This window comes from Rhodnius prolixus, unplaced genomic scaffold (genome assembly GCF_049639745.1).
Source record: "Rhodnius prolixus isolate KJV_2025 unplaced genomic scaffold, Rpr scaffold_1, whole genome shotgun sequence".
Taxonomy (NCBI): Eukaryota; Metazoa; Arthropoda; class Insecta; order Hemiptera; family Reduviidae; genus Rhodnius; species Rhodnius prolixus.
Genome location: NW_027411581.1, coordinates 30,757,915 through 30,779,394, shown reverse-complemented (window position 1 = coordinate 30,779,394; position 21,480 = coordinate 30,757,915). Strand labels below are relative to the sequence as shown.

Sequence of the window (21,480 nt, the reverse complement as noted above, 5' to 3'; positions counted from 1 at the left end):
AGATTCCATCCTATCCTCCAGGTCTTTCGCTGCGTTCCACCAATTCCGGATATTAGTTGCCTTTCATTATTAGGGACGCTGTCTAATACAACTAATTTTGGGCTTCCCGATGTATCTCTTTTCTCTTGGTACCCTGAACAGTTGGGAATTTCTCTTTGATTCATTTATAGTTGAGTCGTCGAATACTGCGTATACTTACTAACGAAATAGCCATTAATAATTCCCTCAACTGCGACACTCTGGCTTGAAACCGATTACTTAAGAAAAACCCCAATGACTCCATAAGTTCAACAAGTAGCTTCCCTCGTCTGTTAATATATATGAATCCATGACCATTCTAAAGCCGTAAAGCTGGTATTTTCGAAAACATCATCCTCCAAAGTATTTAAATTCCCAACTCTACAATTGAAGTCACCATAAAGTACAATATAACCTCCTGGGAATCTGTTATGAATATTAACTAAAATAAAATGTAATTGCTCTAAACAAGTTTCAATATCACATAATAGTGGTAAATATGTACCACCTACCTATTTATTAGGAATAGATTATAACCCCAGTGTTTAAGAAGGGGCAAAGGAAAGACTGCTCCAACTACAGGGGAATCACAGTAACAAGCTCTCTTAGCAGGGTATACGGGCGCATCCTTAACAGCAGACTTGAGGAAGAAGTTAAGGATGTTATTAGCGAAGAGCAGGCAGGTTTTCGAGCTGGTAGATCATGTATCGATCATATCTTCAGCCTCAAAATGCTCATCGAAAAAAGATTAGCCTGTGATCGGGAACTCCACATGATCTTCGTGGATTTGCAGAAGGCCTATGATACTGTGCCACTAGCCAAATTGTGGGATGCTCTTCATAATGTAGGAGTCAAAAGTTACCTCATTAGAGCAATTCAAGGGCTATATAAGAATGCAAGTGGAGCAGTAAAAGTAGGTGGGCGGATCTCCGCAAGTTTCCCGGTAAATAAGGGACTGAAGCAGGGTTGCTGTTTATCCCCTCTTCTTTTCAACATATATGTAGAACAAGCGCTCAAACACTGGAAAAGATCCTGCTGCAAAATGGGTGTACCTGTTCGTGATAAGTTTATCCACTCCCTCCAATACGCCGATGACCAGGTAATAATAGCGTCAGAGGCAGAGGATGTGAGCTACATGTTTAGGAAGTTAATAGCCGAGTATTCCAGATGGGGACTAAGCGTTAGCAAAAAGAAAACTGAATACATGGTGTTCAATGCTCCTCCCGTTCCGGTAGAGATAGACGGCTGGATGCTATATCCAAGTAAGGAATTTAAATATCTTGGGTACTGGCTGTCATCTACAGGAACAAGTGAGACAGACATTGAACACAAAGTAAATAATGGCAAGAAAATTATGAATGCATTAAACGCGACCCTCTGGAGCAAGGAAATAGGAATAAAAACAAAAAGGAAAATTTACCACTCATTTGTGGAAAGTGTAGCCACATACGCAGCAGAAAACTGGACGTTGTCCAGAAGAGCTGAAGGTAGCCTGTTAGCCCTGGAAATGGACTTTTGGAGGAGGAGTTGTGGTGTATCCAGGCTCCAGCGAGTTCCCAACTCCGAAATTAGGGAGAAAGCCAAAGTCGAAAAGACCATTCTCTATACAATAGAGACCAAAAGACTGAAATGGTATGGCCACCTAATGCGGATGGATGAAGATCGCTGGCCCAGGAGAATCCACAGCTTCACTCCACAGGAAAGGAGGAAACGGGGCCGACCTAGGAGGCGGTGGATGGAGGGTGTGGAACAGGCGATGGCAGCGAGGGGATTGAGAGAGGGAGACTGGGAAGATAGAGAGCGCTGGCTATTGGGTATCGGGAATATGACCGCATAGGTTGTAAACTACCTGGAAAAAAAAAAAAAAAAAAATTATTAATTTTAATACCAACAAACAACCAGTAGCAGGGAATCTCTATCAATACAGATTCAGATAAATTTTTATGAATTAGAATTATTAGGCCTCCGCTGGCTCGACCTCTAGTATGAGTCTTAATTGCCTCGGATACATACATTTCTTAATCATTAAATAAATTTGGTAATTTGAAAGCTTTATCACTTATCCAAGCTTCAAAAAATCACATGACATGACAATCTTTCAAAAATCTAACTCATTATTATTTAAGTTATAAAAAGTGTTAAATCCATTGATATTTAAACATGAAATATTAAACTTATATGTGTTCTGTTTTAATACAGACTTACAGACATAGCTATCAGCTGATGAAGATTTATGTGTTGGTTCTTCCTGTAAAATGGGTTGGGTCAACGGTTGTCAGATATCTGCCGCTGAAGGGACTGGGGAACTCCTTTGACGAAACATGAAGCTTCCCAACTTACATCTGGTCCTTTTATCAATTTTCACTTTTTTCTTGGTCCGTTCAGCGTTAGTTTCGCTTTCAGTAGTTTCATCAGTTTCTGTAAAATTATCTAGCAAATCCTCAATTTCTTTTAAGGTAAGGAAAGAGCCTCTAAACTTAAATAAGTTACGTCTGTAACTTATATTAGGGTACAAAGATTATAATTTAATTAAAAAAATTTATGAAATCTAAATACATAGTATTCACCTTAAACGAGAAAACTCTCCCTCCTCTCTCCTTCCACAATACTTCTATACCAATTTCTAACCAAGTACAATATCTCGGACTACATCTTGACAAACGACTAACATGGAACCCACACACGAGACTCAAACGAATTGACCTCAATCTCAGATATAAAATGTTAAAAAGGCTACTCGACAAACGATCAAAACTGACCCTGACAAACAAACGAACACTCTACTTGCCCCAATATGGACGTACGGAATACAGCTCTAAGGAAGTGCAAAAAAATCGAACATCAACCTTGATCTAAATATTCCCCTCGACTCTGAAATAACCCAATCTCGATACACAAAACTCCATTCAAATTTACACAATCATTACAACCCTCTGATCCACAACATGTCTACTTTAACACTTCCTTCAATTCCACAGCGCAGACTGAAGGGGCGGTGGCCACGCGACCATCTCAACATATAACGCCGACCTCCTAGGATGATTGCTGCGTAAGCTTGCCAATCTGGCGAACTAACGGTTTCCATCACTGGATGGTCGACGTTCACTCTACTCACGCCCTTGGCGCACATGCATGTGCGCGTGTATGTATGTATATACATATATATATATACAGGGTGTCCCAAGCTATATGTGTTCCCTTAGTTTTTTGTTAGAAATACAAACTTAATTTGTAAATTTTTTCGGTGCTTCCAGAAGCGAGATACAGGCACCAACTTCATTCTTTCAAATGGGAAGTCCATAAAGATCTTTTGTAAAAAGCCACATTATTTTGCAAGCGTGGCATGGCTAAACATTTCTGTAAATCAAAAGTTATAAAAGTTATATTCTTGTCTTTCTTACTGAGTTTCTTATCTGTTCTTTTTTCCAAATAAGCATCTTCAGCTATTCTTAAATGATATTCATGCTGTTGCTTTATTTCTTCTTTAACGACATCATCGGCTGCACTGTTACTCATTAAGTGGTATTTGTCGCATTTAGAGCAAGTGTCCACTGCTGGACGATGGAAACTGAGGTTAAAATTTTCATTAAATACTTTACGATAAAATGATTCACATGTAGGTTGTATTTGTTTCTCCTCACAGTATTCTTTATACATTCTATACATTTTTGAAATACTTAAATCAGAAGTTAAGTATTTCTTATCGGAATGGGAACGGGAATAGTTTTATATGCTGTGATTCTTAATAGAATCAATTTGATTTGTGCTTGTTTTCTTCTGGTGGCCATGACGGCCTCGTTTGTCGTCAAGACATATTCCACAATCTGACAGCCTTTTCTTTTCAGTTATTTTCCTTATCTTCCCTGTATAATACTACTAATTTTCGGCTTCCCGATATTTCTCTTTTCTCTTGGTACCCTGAACATTTGGGAATTACTGTTTGATTCATTTGTAGTTGTGTCGTCGATTATTGAATACTGAAGCTGTTTTTTTCTAGTATATTGACGAAATAGCCATTAATCATCCGCTTAACTGCGACACTCTGACCTTAAACCGATTATCATATTACTGAGTCTTACAGGTCCTCAATAGCTTTCTCTTCTCATCTCCCTGGCCTGATTCAGTTTATGCTTCTTTAACCGAAGAATTTTGTAGAAGTGTTTCAGATATCCTTCTTAACTAGCTTCTCGATGATACTAGATCTGACAAGGTACGCCCAACTATTCCACACCAAAAATGTATGACCCACATCATCCAATACACAGATGGAACCTCCTTCCCTACCTGTTGAAGCTATGATATAAAATACCCATTAAACTTAGTAATATCTATCTGATGGTCGCTCGAATAATCGATTTGATAGATGAGTCTCGCCGCCCAGTGTCCTTTAGTAGTTATTGCCAATATTTTAAAGTACGGCACTTTCTTCCCGTTAAGTTGCTAGCATCTGCTTACCGTGTACACACTGTCTTCCTTTCCCCTATCGGGAGATCCCCTGGAATCATCCCAGCACTGGAAATTTGGAAGCTCACCTTTGTAGCTTAGCATCACCTAAAAAAATAAAAATTAAATAAGAATTAGAGATAAGTCTGGCAATACGAGCAACAATAACCAATCATATTTAATATTTCGTTTTTGAATAGAATCTATGGTGGATTAGCATGACTAATTGCTTGTTCGGCAATATCCCTGAAATGAATTATTTATCCTTTTGTTAACAGTTTGATTGATAACGCTACCTTTCTCCTCTAAAATCTTTATGGTATTCAAAAGAAATACTTATTTATAGAATAGCTATTTTTCCTACCGGTCGAACCACCGTCCATTAATTTATCTTTCCCAATCATTCTATTCAAAATGATCCCAACAATTGCGTTATTTTAGTTAAATAGAAACACCAATTTGTTGAAAGAAAACCAATTCCATTCATTGAGCTATCTTGATGATTCACGCGAAAATTGAGATAAATTGGACTCTGGCTGTTCGTTTCTAATTAGCGCTACGCCATCGTTTGCTGCTCGCTGCAATGCCATTTGTTGCAGAGATTTCTATTTTGTCTTTTCTTCCTTAGATTATTTCTACTCCCTCAAATTCTTATTCAAGGGTAACAACTTTTGATCACTTTTTTTTTTTGCTTTTAAATATTTTTTACATCCACAAAGGGTTTCGTTCCCTAATCTCGCCCACATTAAAATCAATTATTACAGCTCACATTCTACTAATTTTGACGCTTAAGCTTCGATTTTTTATTTGTTTGAGCCACACTGTATTCGGAATCTTTAGGAATCTAATATAAGTAGCTAGAGTTGCTCTAGTTACTCCTGTTCGATATGATTACATCCAGAATTGAGCAAAAATTTTTAATCAAGATTAATTTATTACTCAATCACAAATCGTTGGTCGCAAATGCAATGATAACTTCTTTCTCCTACCTCTTTATGATTGCATTCAGCAAATTTGGTACGCCATCTTAGATAACTAAGGCCAAACTTTGCCAACTTGATTCCTCATCAAGTATGATTATGTAATTTTTATTTTATTTGTGCATTAGTCCATTCTATTTTACAAGCGTCTTCAAATTAATTAACATAAATTCAGTGATTTATTATTTATTTAATTTTTTTATTGGGGCGTAGACTATCTAAATGCTCCTTATGAAGCATTTTTTATTTATTTTTACAGCTGTCATAACTAAAGTTATGCAAGGGGAGTTCGATGCTGTCGTCTGTAGGTTCGTAGGTCTAGATTAGACTAGATTAGTCTATTAATTGTGGCTCATATAAGGTATAATATACGAGTATACACTGCATATTTTTTTTTTTCATTTCTAAATATGTCTCAATTTTTAAAAATATCCAAAAATATGAAAATTCAAATTTAAAATTTTTTTCCTTAATGTACATTATTAATCCACCACTTGGCCATCCTTGAGACGTTTCCTTTTTGCCTTGGGTATAATCCGATTGTAATTTTTAAAACAGATTGGAGTTCTAGGGGGATTGATTAACCAGGTTTCAGTCAAACAAACAATATCAACTGACTGAAATTCCATACATTCTTTTTAATTTTTTCCCCAAATTTATTTAGTAATTTACAATCTGTATAAATATATACAATAGGTAAATGGGAAGTAAATAAGATAAACTGGTGCGGGAAGAGCAGGAGGAGAGAAACAGGATATTAGTGATGATTACGGTCCGCAGGCTGCATGGAAATCGCGGTACCATTGACGATTTAGTCGGCGAGGAGGATTGTTAGGGATGTCAGAGCAGGTGAGAGACTGTAGTAGAGGGTTGGAGCAAGTAGAGAGAGCGGTATGGAACTTTGATATTTAGTCTTGGCGAGTAGGTGTATGAAGGGAATGTTGAGGTCGTTGTGAAGAGTAAAGTTAGTGACGTAGAAAGGAGCGTCAGCTATCTGCCGGAGGGGTTTTGATTGAAATATTTGTACTGTCCGTAAGTTTGTTGGTTTGGCTGAACCACAAAGCTCTAGCCCGTAAGTCCACATACGGTCGAGGATAGTAGGTACTGTATATTAAACGTTCTATGGGCAATTTGGAGCGTCGTCCAAGTAGTCTATAAAGCAGTTTCGCACGTTTTGTCATTGCTTGTCTTTTAAGTCTAGCGTGTGTGTTTTACGTGAGACGTTCGTCTATGAAGAAAGAACCCAAGGTAGCGCACCAGATCTGTATAAGGAAGAGGATTGCTGTTGAAGAGGACAGGTGGACAGGAGCCCCGCCGGAGAGTAAGCTTTCGCGCTGCCATTTCTCTGGGTTCATTTTAATCCGCCACTTCTTTGCCCAGGATTCTATTTTATGTAAGTGTGGCTGTAATTTGTATGAAGCTGATGAAGGATGTGTACTTGTGGCTAGTATGGCTGTGTCGTCTGCATATGTACAGAGTAGTGTAGAGGGTTGTCTGATGTGTATACTGTGTAGAGAACGGGGCCAAGTATGCTCCCTGCTCTTTTTTATCTAAATTAAACGCCATTAATGTTTAAAAGTGCAATAAAAAGAAAATTTTTTCAAAGAAAATCAATATTATTAATCAGTTTATTACTTTATTAGTTTTCATTATTAAAATAATGATTAATTGCTAATTAGGACTGCCAGAGGTTTTCTTACATGTGGTTTATATTTTTCAATACTTTCTGCTATTTATTTCGTTCCGGGGTGTACAGCCACTGGTTCAATTGAGGAATTCGAGGCGTACAGGGGTGACTGGTGTTTTCTGCCTGTACAGTTTCCTGATCACTACTTCTGCTTGTGAAACATTTTTGAGGTGTTTCCTTTATCTTCTGTATTTGTAGAATATCGACGGCACTTATAGAATAATCTTCATAGAATAATTTTCTTGAGTTTATAGTATGAAAATTATAACGTAATTTGACGTTCTTGCCTTTTTCTTGAGCCTGTTGATGGTATTTATGGAAAACTTTTTTCTTTCTTCTCATATCTCTTGCTGGAAATCTTCGATTAACACATTACTAGCTCCATTTAATTGGAATCTTTTTTGTATAAAATCTCATTTTTTTTTTTTATTCGAATTTTACTAGATAAATAGGTTTATTAGGGTTGTTTCCAAGTTTTCAAATAAAAGAAATATCTGATTCCAAGCAGTTTACTCCCAGTTTAATATTAAATACTTCTAATATTTCTGATGATAAAACATCATTGGTGTCATCTGTAAACCACGCAATACCAGATCTTTACCTCGTATTTTCTTCTGCAATATTTTCATTTTCATATTCTGCTCCTCTAGTTCCACTAGTTCTTTACAATCCTACCTTACAATCCTATCTTTTTACCTCCTGTTCAATTTCTTCAAATTTTTCATTGTTAACAAACATTTGAAACATATCCTTGATTTCCTCAGTTTTCTTTATGTTACCTTCAAAATCAATTTTTAACGCATTAATTGCACTAAGAATTTTCTCTATTTCTGACATTGTGTAGTGAATTATCTTAACCAGTTACTATATTTATTTTATTATTTTTTTTAACGAAAGAACTGGAGGCTTATACTGGGGTTCCATATTCCAATTTGGAACAGGTAAGTCTGCTGGAGCTGCCGCATGATTAAATTAAATAATAGCACTTTTAAATAAATAAAATAAAATAATAATAAAAAATAAATAAATAAAACAAACTAAAATAAAAATAAATAAATAAATATACAAGTAAAATAAAATTACACAATATTATTAATCATATTCTAATACAAAATAATCTAATACAAGTAATAATTATGGTTGATATAATAAATTATATCTAATAATTTGTTTATATCTATAACATCAAGCTTTTTTAGCAAAATAAAGTAACTTTTTGTGAGTTTTCCGAATAGAGAAGATGTGCAATTTAGTGTGGTATTATATTAGAACCAAAATATTCTGTACGGAAATTGGATAATGTTGGACAGGTAATAAGAAAATGAAAAAGATCCTCAAGACCCTGAGAGCACAAAGGACAAATCTCAGTCTCTGGATCCTTCATAAGCCAAGGGCCCTTGTTCAACGCCAATAATTCCCCTCTGAGTCTAAAAGTCGTCTACAGACGATTCTAGGTCCCGACATCGAACTCCCCGAAGGGTTCAACCATGTTACGCTAAAAAAAACAATTAAATATCTAGAATTTACTATATATTTAATTACACAATGGAATTTTTATCCACTAGGCTCAGGCGACAGCCGTTTAAACCGGCCGTCTATTAAAGTCACATTGTTTTGAGCCTTAGAGGCGTTCAGGCATAATCCCGCGGAAGGTGGCATCGCACCACCGGCCTCTCGACCGAGTGCGTGTACCAAATGCCCGAACCTGCGGTTCCTCTCTTACTAAGCAGGATTACTACGGCAACGTCCTGTTATCAGTAGGGTAAAACTAACCTGTCTCACAACGGTCTAAATCCAGCTCACGTTCCCTATTGGCGGGTGAACAATCCGACGCTTGGCGAATTCTGCTTCGCAATGATAGGAAGAGCCGACATCGAAGGATCAAATCGTCAAACTTTAGGTTTACGTAATCATCACTAATAATTTGACTGAATTGGGGTTTAATATCCATCAGCGCTCTGAATAATAAAAACCGTTCCAGTATCTCTTGCTCGTTCACGAAAAAAAACTTTCATTTTTATTATTATATCCGAGTGCTGTTTAGGCCAAGTTTCCATTTTGTCTAACGAAAAATCAATTTCAACCGAGTACCTTGCAGCAATCGAATTCCAGTGATTGAGGAACGCAGCATTCTTGTTAATGATTTCAAGTGCGACTGTACGAGGGTAGCGGAAGTCTGGCAGAGATAAGATCTTAGTGATGTAACTGAAGTGGAGTTTTAATGTAGATAAGTGTAAGAGTAATAAAGATGCCTCTTAAGATCTCCCTTTCGGTACCTCATTTTTATAGTCAAAGAAATTACATAATATCGAGGGTCCTCCTCCTTGCTTTTGTACAAGTATAATTTATGTGATATTGCCAGGACTAGCATACTTGATATTGAATAGGCCCAGGAAACGAACTTTTTCTTTACATTGGATAAGAGTGTAGTCTGTAAGCAATGTAGGAGTTGTGTGTTCCCATCTTAATCTGCAAAAATGTGAGCCCGCTTCTTGGTTGTTGAAAATTTAAATCCATTCCTAGTAGCCTCTTCAGTCACTCTGTCAACTGCTAGTTGTAGGGTTTCTCTAACATCGACAAGATTGCTGCCTGATAAATAAATGGCTAACTCATCAACGTACCAAGAAGTCTGTTTTCAAAGAAGTCTCTGTTTGTTTTCGATCCATCTGTAAATATAGTCGATAATCTTCATGTTTAATTAGAATTTTCTAATAATTTTTGTCTGTATCAAGTGGGAGGGGTTTCTTCTTTTCAGTGAGCTGTCAGTTTCATGTGGATGTTACCGGGCGTTGTTTCCCATGGAGGAAAAATCATGTTGCATTCCTTCAAAGGTCCAGCTTGCATGCTCTCCGATTCTAGTCATTCTTTTGCTCTGGTCCTTAGCGGTCCCCTCCGAGTGCCTCGCTGACCGAATCATCATGGTTTGTGTTGTCGAATAATTTCATAAATAAAGGGTGACGTTAGTTTCCTCCAAATTCCGGCAGCATTAGTTAGCTTTAATTGTTCTCTCTTTTTTAAGCGAGGACATTCCAGGCTCTACTGGACTTTTTCGTAACACGCCAGTGACTAGCCTATGTCCTTCGTTACTGACTTTCGCGCAGAGTTGTAGATCGGAGCCACTTATACCAATTTTGAGCGAGTTATTGTCTTTTCAATATTTCTATTACTAGGCAGTCACCGCCGCTACTTTGAATATTGATTACTGACAGGACTGATCCCTAAGCGATTCCAATTTCTGAAGAGTGCAGTTTGGATAGGTCGGTCGGCCAGTAGAACATGTTATTTATCATTTGTAACCAAAGCATTTTCATGAAAAATGTACCAAATGAAAGTGACAAACATTTAACAGTGCTCGAATTTAAGAAAAATCTTTGCCATCTTTCGTGCAAATCGCGAAAAACTTGAAAATAGACGTAAGACTTCAGCCGAAGCCTTTTAACAGAAACGACAACTCCATCTAAACAGTACCAGGTTAAGGTTTCTTCAATTTCTATTTTTGAGATATATGTACTTATCTTACACTCACTTTCACGCATAAATTTGGCTAGTGAACAACTAAAAGCTGAATCAACTAGCACTGGTGAATAGCTGAATTCAAACTCAGGTACTGTCCGACATCTCTTACCAGCGGGTTTATCGAAATAATATTGACTCTAAAAGTGAACCAGTAGGGGTTAAATTAGTTTCTAGAGGAATAAGTGCAGAAGGGGTATGTAAGAGAGCTCTAAATAATTTTTTACCAAAAAATATAAGTCCCTCTACCTCGTCAAATTTTTGCCCCTCCCAGATCTGAGCACCTTAGAGTTACCTAAGACGTTAGCCTGGCTTGCTTACTGAATTAAAGATTCCTACTTTTGAGGAAAAAGGAATATATCTCTAAAATTTTATTCCAAATGGCATTTAGACTGTCTCCAGGCCTGGACCGTTAAACACTCATGCACTTCTTTTTAAAATTTCTTTTATATTTTAAATACATACGTACGGCACATGTATAGGAACACAATAGAAGGAATTAGCATTTTTGGTTTAATTAATTATACCCAGAGAATATTTCAGTTTTTCAATTTTTGTCAAAATAAATCAGAGAATATCCCCTCCATTAATCTAGGAACTTCTCCTTGACTTGCACAACTTCCAATAAAAACAAAATCACCAATCATGAGTAGATAAATAACCAAATATATTCTGAACACATTAGTATTAGCTAGTACATGATTTGAAGCATTTCAAGATGTATAACTTGTGCACGGCCTAATTCCACACAGGTCTTATAATTATCCATTTATTTGCATATATATGAACAGGATGATGTTACATATGAAGCTTCTATATTATTTATCAAGGAGATCCTCTGGAATATATCTAGATTCGCTTGAGCTGATGACACAGCATGCGCTCTGTTCATTACTTGTTTGCATTAGCCAAGCCAGCTTGGAATGAGACAAACATAGCTGTGTGTTCCGCATCCCAGGCTGAAAATATTAGATTTCTACCCCTTCCGACAGTCAAAACAACCAGGTAATGTATATCATTTAAATTCTACAAGTGGAAGAGAACTGAGTGCATGTTACTACATAGTTAGAAATCCTATCACGCCGGACATGATAGGTTTATCACCTCCATCTTGTCTGTAAACCAACTGTTAATGACTCAAAGAAGGAACATCATATGCCTGTAAACATGAACAAGCAAGCGTACTATCATGGTATTCCAGTTTGAGATTTGATAATATTCCATAATAATTTTTGTCTGAAATCGCCTAATAATAGGCCCATTATTACACTTGAAAAAATTAAATTAAAATATAATTTAGAAGTAATTGAAATCACCTCCAGGAAACCTTCACACCCCATTCTTCTTAGCAACCCCTCAGTAATAACATACAAGAATTCTTAGAGGTCCCAGCAGCCCGGCACCCATTCCAGCCGAACTTTATTGTGCCCAGCCAGTTGTTCTAAGGGCCTTTTTAAATTACCTAACTAGGGAAGAGGTAGTTCTGAAGGAAGTAAGGCTTCAGTGCAGTTTGGCTGTCCAAAAAAATGCAAATCTCCCTGTTTCTAAGATCCATTCGCAGGTTTTTCTCAGCACAAGTTTTAATGGCAAAGACTTCGACCTGAAAGACGGTGGCATATCTTCCAAGAGCACTCTTAATGAGTATCTCAGATTTAACCCCCATACACTCTTGCTCCGGTACATCACTGGCCATCTTGGAGCCATTCGTGAACTACATGACTCCCTTCCGGCACTGTTCTGTCTAGTTCACCCTCCATTCAGTCCTCGATCTGAGGAACACCTGAAATGGAGCCTCGAAACTATCTCTAGAACAGATACTGTACGCCAACCATGCGTACAACCGGAAAAGGGTCAGCAAAGGAAAAATACCATCAGGTCCAGGGGATTTGAAGGGCTTGAAGTAGTTCACCGCCCAAACTACCTTGTTAAAAGTGATACAGACTTTGGTAACAGTCCAGTTCTCTCTAGTACCCCGACTCCCATCAGGCACCATGGTTTCCTCACCGTGCTGCTCAGTCATAACCACCTTCGATTCGGGAAAGTGAACCCTCGTGAGATACTCCAACGTGTCTCTCCCCGGTTTTGTGAAATCCCCTTCCTCATTCTTGATGGTTCCCAGAGAACTCCCTGGGTTTTTGGAAATAATACGATAGTGCCTAGCCCCCTCCGAGATCATCTCGGTCTCTTCACAGAGCTTCCTCCATGAATCTCTTTTAGCCTTCCGAATGGCTAAATTGAAAGAAGTAAGGGCCTTACGGTACTCCTCCCATGTACTCCTTCTTTTAGCTGCATTAGTGTCTTGTCTTTTCTGCGGAGCTCAATCGACTGGTTGTTCCACCAGCTTTCCTTCCTTTTCGAGTGTATAGTCGTCTCCACACAATTAGCCCGAAAAGCTACCATGATGACGCCATGAAGCCTCTGTCGTAAATGTCCATCCGGGTCCTAAAGTTATTCCTAACTGTATTAATATTTTGATTGAGATCCCGTCTATATGAGTCCCAGTCCGTTCAGCTAGGGTTTCTGTAAGTAACCAGTTCCTTACAGTTAAACCCAACGTCGAACCTAATATACATGTGATCCGAGAGTGAGGGGAGATACATGCCAATTCCTAACCAAGGTTGATACAAAGTTCGTTCCCAGAGTTAGGTCAATAACCTCCCTAAGTATAGAGTTATGGAAGGTAGGTTCTTCTCCTACATTTATGACATACAAATTGTTAGCAAGAATGAAGTCAAGAATTCTTTGATTGGTCCCTGAACTGCCCCACACCACATTGTGAGAGTTATCATCACACCCAATCAATAGTTGCAGACCTCTCTCCCTACACTCTCTACTGCTGAGATGTTGCATCTCCTCTGAGGGAGGGAGGGCTGTTGAATCGCATTGAAGATAGGTCAAGGCCACGACAATCTCCCTGACCTCCTCTTCCGTACGTAGTTTCACCTTCACTGCAGTCTGGGTTCTGAAACAAAATTCCATCAGCAGTAAAGACGTAATATCTTCCCTAACATAAATGCAAGTTCTGTGATTATCCAGGCTACGATCATACACAATCTTACCTTTAGCTTAGCTAAGTCCTGCAACACGCCTCCGTAGTAGCCAGGGTTTCTGAATGACGACTATGGCGATGTTTTCTTTACTGATGATGGAGCGTATTAGCGCTGCAGATGACGCCTTATTGTAGTGGAGGTACACCAGAAGCAACCTCCAGCAGTTTGGGAGAGTCTTTGTCCGCAGCTCCACCCTAAGTTTGACAACTTGAGGTCCAAAAATAGTTTAAAATTAGACCTTTTCCAGGACCCAGGATCTGTTCCGAGAGGTCGAACACGAGGGTTTGCCTCTTGGGATCGACCATCCTATTGATCACTCTCCAGTCTGCCATATCAAGTCCCTCGTTTTGAACTTTGAAACTTTCCAGGGAGGCGTCTTTGAGGGCGCTCGAAACCCACATCGCTACCTTGGCCGCCCTCATAACATCCCTGGCCAAACGCACACTCAGCTTAACTCCCTCTCCCACCTGTAGCTCTGGCACTACCCTCTTCAACCAGAGTCGTGTCATTTCGCATACGACAATGAGAGCACCTCTGGAGAGGAAGCAGCTCCAAAATTGAGGCCCGATTCCGCGAGGATTTCTGAATACTTGATCGACCAACTTCCGCTGTAGCAAATCCGCTTGTTCCGTGCCAAGAAGGTCGTTAGAGTAAGAGTCAAAAAATAAGGCCATGTTGTGAGCAGAGAGTGCATGTTTGCTTATTTTCTGGGAACTTCATCCTCTTGCTCCCCTGTGCTATCGCCTTCTCAGAGCCGTACTAGGAGAAGCTTACCTCCGATCTAAGCCTCTTAGGTGTCTGGTGAGTATTGGGGGGAGAGAGTTTTGACAACTCCCATCTCTCTCTCCTTACATACCCCATCCGAAGTGACTGGAGAAGCCACACCCAGCCCTTCAGACTGTTGAGCAATGCTGGAGGACATCTACGCTCTCCTCCTTTCCTTCCAGACGGTTTTAGGAAGCCACTCCCTGCCATCCTCAGCGGCCTTAAGCCTAGCAAGCTTCTTCTGCTGAGCACCACTCTGCTTCCTGTTAGCCCTTGAGCTTACGCGAGACCTTAACGAGAGCGGGGGTCAGCGTTACCGCTCCCTCCAGAAACACTCTCCTGAGGTCTCGTCGCATTAGTCTTAGGGTCTGGCACAATACCGCTCTTAAGTGCAGAACCAGCCGGTGTACCTCCCTCAGTAACCTGAAGAACTCCAGCCGCTGGAGGTTTTAATTTTTTATTTCACAAATTGTTGTCTTCCATCTAGTTCCCACGAGAAGCGGGGGATCAACAGTCAGTCACCTGTGGCAGAACTCCAGTGCCTCAGGAAGGCTACAATATAATGGGGTTTTGCCCGGTGCCCCAAGGTGATCGTTATCGCACATATGTTTTACTACCCTGTGTGAATGTGTTATAGTGTAACGGTTAATGTGAGCATATTCATGTTGTTAGGCTGGGAGACCCGTAGGGACGCCAGGATCCCTGAAGAATTTACTGATGAAGCGAGGAAGTGAGGGTTGTCTTGCCGTCTAAACTCCGGAATCGCATAAAGCTTTCAACCGGAGTCCCAGCGACCTTGTGGACCACTTTTTTTTACTAAATCATCCATCCTTCCATAAAATATTTTCAATGTTTAAATTTTTTTTAAAAAGTATTTATTTTAAAAATGTTTTCTTTCATTGGAACCGAGATATGCTTTTTGGAGATCTGAAAAGTCTTTCATGTTCTTGTTAGGAAAATCTAAAGGAAGTAGTGAAACTGCGACCAGGCTTTTGCTGACTGTGCCTGCAAACGTTAATTTCGGATCCAGTCTAAAATTATGTGTGCAATTCGTTGAAATTAGATTTTAAAAATTACAATAAAATATACATTTTTTTTAATGAGTAAGTCAGTGCGGCATGATAAAGTCTATGTGGAAGGGTTTCAACATTTAAGTCTTGCCAAAAATGGTACTTTATTTCAATAGAACTTTAGACTAAGCACTGGCCAGTATCCAACTTTTTCACCATACATTGAATGAGTTAAATAAAACTAATCGTTTGCTCAAATATCATCTGTATAAACAAATGTGTTGATCATTTAATGGAATCTGCGTTGAGAATTAATTGTGCAGTGAAATAGTTATTGTTTTCTTCCTTTTAAGAAACATTGTTTTGGCTGTAAAATAATTTTATAAAATAGAGTACTTTAGGATTATTTATATGAAATATAGAGCAGTATTCGTTTTCTGCAACATGGTCTATATTACTTATAAGATAAACATATTACTTCACTGCATTATCAAATAATTAACAAAAGTCTTCGTCAGAGACTAACCTAACTTATGTTATTACAGTGAAAGTACACCTTGTTTAGAAAGTATCTCATGCAAATATAAAGGTGAAAACTGCCAATGTCATGTTTATTTAACCAGAATTAATGGAAATGGTACGTTACATGGAAAGCCACTCAAAAAATAGAAGATATTTTCGTGTCATTTGGAAATATGTTTGTTTGCACTGGAAACTGTAGCATCGATTGCAATGGATTAATGGGCGTGGAAAGAGAATCTAATCCTTCCATTTCAGTTTCAACAGTTGCAGCTGTGTTATTGGGGGGGGGGGGTGTCTGTTACTTTCGGAAATCTATTCTGGATTTATTAAAGGATTTTAGGTTGTAAATTATATCGTACTGATGCTTTCTCTTTTTGATGCTAAGGGGAAATTTTATAAGATTTTTTTTTTCAATTTTAAAACTTGCAAGAGTAAAGATATTTGGCAAAAAACTGAAAACTAAAAACGATATAGATTCACTTTAACCCTCTGCCCACAAGGTAAATCATCGTTCACTTTCTCACAAGGTGCGGTCGGATCCGACCCTGTACATTTTTTTATTTCGCCTGCTTCTCATTTTGCTTTTTTAAAGTAAATATCAGCTAATAATGATTAATGTTAGTTTGTGGTTCCTATATCCACTGTTTAGTCTTCTATTTTTCACAAATCATTTCTATTTTTTTATTTGTACAACAAACTAAGGAGCCAATCATTTCGTCTGCTACAAACAACGAGAATAATTTCTCTCCTTCAAAAAGCTCTCTCGGTTCACCCTTTGGCCCTGGGAGATGTGTAACAATGTTGCTTTTAGGAGTTTTGGAGAATTTTGATTTAAGAGGTTTGTCAAATCATGTAATTTCCAAATTCTTTCCTAAAATAAAATTTCTTTCCTCTCTATCTTTGTCGTCACAGCTATAACTTACGTCCTCACCAACTGCATCGAAAACATCGTCCTGATTATCATCATTTGATAAAAGGTCATCATGTTCCACAGAACATGTTTCTTCTACAGATTCACCATCAGATTCAGTCTTATGTCTTAAAAACTCCGCCATTATTTCATCCTCCGTGATAAAAATATTTTTTTTTACTCATTTTAATGGACTAAAAACAATTTAGTTGTCTTGGGAAACTTGTATTTAAAAAAAAGTTCGCACTTTACAAACAAGGTGGGGTCTTATCCGACCCCAAGAGACAAAATTTTGTCAAAATGATATTAGAACTCAGTTAAAAGAATACTTAAATCATAACCTACCTTCTGAACGTGTTTATCGATATTGGGAGAAAGGATACCTGAGTACATTTTGGCGCCAAAACGGTATCACGTGCGCAGTTCACAGAAATGTAAGAGCTGGGTCGGATCCGACCCCAAGAGACAAAATTTTGTCAAAATGATATTAGAACTCAGTTAAAAGAATACTTAAATCATAACCTACCTACTGAACGTGTTTATCGATATTGGGAGAAAGGATACCTGAGTACATTTTGGCGCCAAAACGGTATCACGTGCGCAGTTCACAGAAATGTAAGAGCTGGGTCGGATCCGACCCCAAGAGACAAAATTTTGTCAAAATGATATTAGAACTCAGTTAAAAGAATACTTAAATCATAACCTACCTTCTGAACGTGTTTATCGATATTGGGAGAAAGGATACCTGAGTACATTTTGGCGCCAAAACGGTATCACGTGCGCAGTTCACAGAAATGTAAGAGCTGGGTCGGATCCGACCCCAAGAGACAAAATTTTGTCAAAATGATATTAGAACTCAGTTAAAAGAATACTTAAATCATAACCTACCTACTGAACGTGTTTATCGATATTGGGAGAAAGGATACCTGAGTACATTTTGGCGCCAAAACGGTATCACGTGCGCAGTTCACAGAAATGTAAGAGCTGGGTCGGATCCGACCCCAAGAGACAAAATTTTGTCAAAATGATATTAGAACTCAGTTAAAAGAATACTTAAATCATAACCTACCTTCTGAACGTGTTTATCGATATTGGGAGAAAGGATACCTGAGTACATTTTGGCGCCAAAACGGTATCACGTGCGCAGTTCACAGAAATGTAAGAGCTGGGTCGGATCCGACCCCAAGAGACAAAATTTTGTCAAAATGATATTAGAACTCAGTTAAAAGAATACTTAAATCATAACCTACCTACTGAACGTGTTTATCGATATTGGGAGAAAGGATACCTGAGTACATTTTGGTGCCAAAACGGTATCACGTGCGCAGTTCACAGAAATGTAAGAGCTGGGTCGGATCCGACCGCACCTTGTGAGAAAGTGAACGATGATTTACCTTGTGGGCAGAGGGTTAAACACAAAACTGTCATTTTTGTTGTTATAATGTCTATTTCAATTTTGTCGTGTTACTTTATTCGTAAAACTGTCGTGGTACATTCAAGTTTGTGCATGTGTTTTCTCAGTGAATTCCATTTGGTGTCTTATAGTTTTGGAATAATATTTGTAAGTTAGATGAAGGAGAGAATCCTGTAAGTAAATTTAGAAGGAAAGTATAGAATACTTTCATTGGTCATTCTGAATATCTTTCCTCTTGTAATTTAAGGCCTGCACCAATCACGAACGAAATTCTTGATATAAGATTTACACATAGAAACTCTTCAAAAACCTTCGAGTTCTTGAGTGGAGATAATATAGTTTTTTAGCGACTGACCTCTTTACGTTCAGGCCTTATGTCGTTTAGTTTTGCCTTCTTATATGAATAATCTAACATTATATAAAAAAATCTATAAAGTAAAAGTAAAGTAAAGTAATCGCCTATTTTTTCAGGCGGGGCTTAACGTCCAACTACCAATTAGGTGTCGTGGATGTAAAAAAATCTATATAAAATATAGATTTTATATTACAAATTAATTCTAATTTGTAAAATTTGCCAGTATCAACAAGAAAAGATATTGGTTACACGGATTTTAACTTTTATCTTGCTCTTTTTTTTTTTTTTTTTCAAACTTTTATTTCTGCATGCTCCATACAATGTATAATAATACATGCTGGTATACAACATTTAACATCAATAATCAAATAATAATTTAGAATATAATAGTAGGTACCTAATATTTGATAATACTAACAGAATAATAATATTAAATTAAATGATATAAGAAGATAATACTTAATGATAATAAAATAAAGAATATTGTTCAAGCTCATTCCTACTCCTTTTTGCCGTCAAATGTATGCTAACCGCATCGCACGCATCGACTTCGGCTGTTGTCGTGTTTACGACAGTTCTCGGCTGCTCGTTGCTCTGTGCAGTCGTCCCTCTGTATGTGTATGAGTAGGTGAGTGAATCTCTCTTCGTCGTTTACCGCAGTCTGTTCGTAACGCTTGTTCTCTGGCGCTCGTACGGAAGTGTTTTCCGTTTTCCGCTATTCTCGCTACACCGCACGTTCACCGCACCTGTACGAGTGTTCAGTTTACTACTCTCTCTGTTACACCGCAATTTCAAGTGTTATCCCGTGTTCACTTCCATTCGTTACACCGCATGTTCACGGGTACGCAGTTTTCCGCTATTCTCGCTACACCGCATGTTTTCCGCTATTCTCGCTACACCGCATGTTCACCGCTATAAAAGAATATTACGCCTATTTGGCCTTCAATCAGCTCGCCTTTAGTCAAGAGGACATAATCTACGCTCATAAAGGTATCTGGTGCCGGGGGGTGGGGGAGTCGACTCTCTTTTCCCTTTGGGGTTGCCATTTCCTTAGAGCTGTGTCACGCCAGTGTCCACATCTTGCAAGGTAAGCCTTATAATTTAATTATATTTGTATAATTTCATTTGATTGCCCGCTTAACGAACTACACCCTATTCTATACAGTCCACTTACCGCGTTTGTTTGCAAAGATCAAACAAATATTAAAATCATAATAATCAAAATAGAGAAAAGAAAGATAAATAATGAAATTAGAAAACTATACTTAAAAAAATCAAATGATAAAAGTAGCTAAATTAAATTGAAATAATACAAAAATATATAGAAACTTGAAACAATTACAGAATGAACCGAAATACAATTGAAATTTTTTTTTTCCTGGCGCATCGACGTCTGTGGCCATTAGCGCCAATTGAAATTAATATAATTAAATAAAATAATTAAATTAGTAAAATTAATTAAATAATAAAATGAAAATGTTAATTCACTTTTGGGTCGATTGACTTAATTTACAATTTATCAAAATTGATGTTTCTTACTAATTTCACAAATAACGGTAGAATTTCGGTATGCAGCAGTGACAAGTGATTCAATTCCAAGTTATTTACCAAAATAGCCAGAATTAAATGAAGGCGAAAATTTTCAAGCAGCCTGCAATCAAAAATAATATGGGTGACCGTCTGACTCGATAAATCTCCACACTGGCAGCTGGGGTCACTAATAATGCGGAAGCGATGAAGTTATTACCGGAACTTGCCATGGCCACTCAGCAGCACCTGCTTTAACTTAAAGCCGAGCGGTAGCTGGCTCACTTTCAGTCGGTCATAGATGGTAGGGAAGAAGAGTTTAGTGGTGCTTCCCTTCTCGCTCGCTTGCCACTCACTAACACTTTCAGCACTTAAATTCGAGATTATAGTTGAGCGCGGAATTTTAATATATGTACAATCCAAATCCATGTTCCTGGAGGCAGCCTTCGCTAATTTGTCGGCCATCTCATTTCCAACTGTGCCTTTATGTGCAGCAACCCAGCAAAAGTGAATAATCCATCCCCGAAGAAGAAGCGCTGATAAGACCTTTCGCGCACTTTCATAGAGTATATGATGGTTACCTGCATTCTTTAAACAATCCAATGTCACCATACTGTCAGTTTTAATTGCCACAGTTCTGGCGGCCTGGTCATTAGGCAAGTCATTGCTTGCTGATTTGTGTACCTTTTGGCGTTTAATCAACCCTTATACTTAACATTTTAAACTGTAAGTTTTTGTTAAAGAGTAGTGGTACTATCGTTGCTTGCAACATCATTGCCCATAACCGGGATGTGAACTGCAGGGCTTCGTACAGTGCGCTCTCGTTACGAACAACACTTTCCATCTCCAGAAATAGTAGATGCACCTTGGAAAAGGAAAATTGAAGGGCAACTTTCCCTGCACACTCCTGCGCATGAGTTTAGTACGCTACTACTGGAGCAATCTATTCATAATTTTAGATCAATTTTAAAAGTAATTCTGCAAAAAAAGTTTTGAAGAGGAAATCTAATGAATGAAGCTACAATCAATGAACGAAGTTTAATTTTAGAGAGATACCAAGAGTATCTTGATTTCTTCCCTCCCTTCAGCGTTGGGTTTGGATTTGGTTACTATCCCTTACAGACTAATCCAAATGAGTAATCGTTGTCCTTGGCGTTATCATTTAATGATTAATTGTCTTTCTCAGAAAGTAGACCATAATGAAGTAGTATTGCATGAGATTTTTGCAGGGCAAAAAACTATTCTCAACTGCGTTATTAAAAAGTATTAAATCTTAGAAATTAATT

The 21,480-nt window shown here is 38.1% G+C and overlaps 1 protein-coding gene and 1 long non-coding RNA gene across 3 annotated transcripts in view; both read left to right on the top strand.

The window, feature by feature from the left end:
• The window catches only part of LOC141458594 (protein APCDD1-like), a 1,087,769-nt gene that overhangs the window by 511,514 nt on the left and 554,775 nt on the right, over positions 1 to 21,480 (top strand). The window contains exon 1 of one of the 2 annotated variants that reach the window (XM_074136842.1): positions 19,213 to 19,754. The exons of the other annotated variant lie outside the window; for it this stretch is intronic. The gene's annotated coding sequence lies outside the window, so the exon portion shown is untranslated. Of the gene's footprint in view, positions 1 to 19,212; positions 19,755 to 21,480 lie in introns of those variants that run through there. 2 annotated transcript variants of the gene reach the window in all.
• LOC141458623 (uncharacterized) overlaps positions 1 to 21,480 on the top strand; it is an 81,359-nt gene that overhangs the window by 31,339 nt on the left and 28,540 nt on the right. The gene's annotated exons all lie outside the window — the stretch shown is intronic.